Raw genomic sequence first — 704 nt, 5'->3', positions numbered from 1 at the left:
GTATTTTTATTAAGACATATATTAGTTAAATTTTAATTAAGCACAAATTAACTAATAATGAATCTAGCTAAGCAATTCTAGTTTTATAGAAATTAATTAACTTCATTTCATTCATAACATTTTATACCATTAGGTATTATATAATTCTATTAGGAGTCTAAATATTTTTTAAACCAAATCTCTAACTAAATTATCGCGTGTGCTATATCTTTTATGTATATATTACAACTGTTTTTTTCTTTTGTTATTGTTATCCCCGTCATCTTCTTATTTTTAAATATTTTTTTCAATGTTGTTGTTGTCACTGCTGTTGCCGATATTGCTATAGTCATATTTTTTGCAAAACACAAAATACGTGTTTGAAAAAGGATAAATTTCTTCAGTTGTTTATTTAACACACTCCCGAGATTAACAGTGATTTAGATTTTAACTCTCTTACTGTTAATGATCCTCAGCCTCCAAAAGTGGGGCTTCATGGTCTGGTCTCCCATTTTCCCCATGCCTTTGGATACACATCATCATCAACCTACGTTCCTCTAGAAACATCCATATTGTATTCACACCTACACCTCAATCCCTCTTTACATGGTATTTTTTTGGCAATAATACTCATTACAACTTTATATGAAAATAATATTGTAAATTTTTAGATATTTAATTAAATATATTAAATTATTTAATAATTTATAAACTTATTTTTATGT

The sequence above is a fragment of the Arachis ipaensis genome, chromosome B07 (assembly GCF_000816755.2).
Source record: "Arachis ipaensis cultivar K30076 chromosome B07, Araip1.1, whole genome shotgun sequence".
NCBI lineage: Eukaryota > Viridiplantae > Streptophyta > Magnoliopsida > Fabales > Fabaceae > Arachis > Arachis ipaensis.
The sequence above is the reverse complement of the archived record's forward strand: the minus strand, read 5'-3'. Positions refer to the sequence as shown.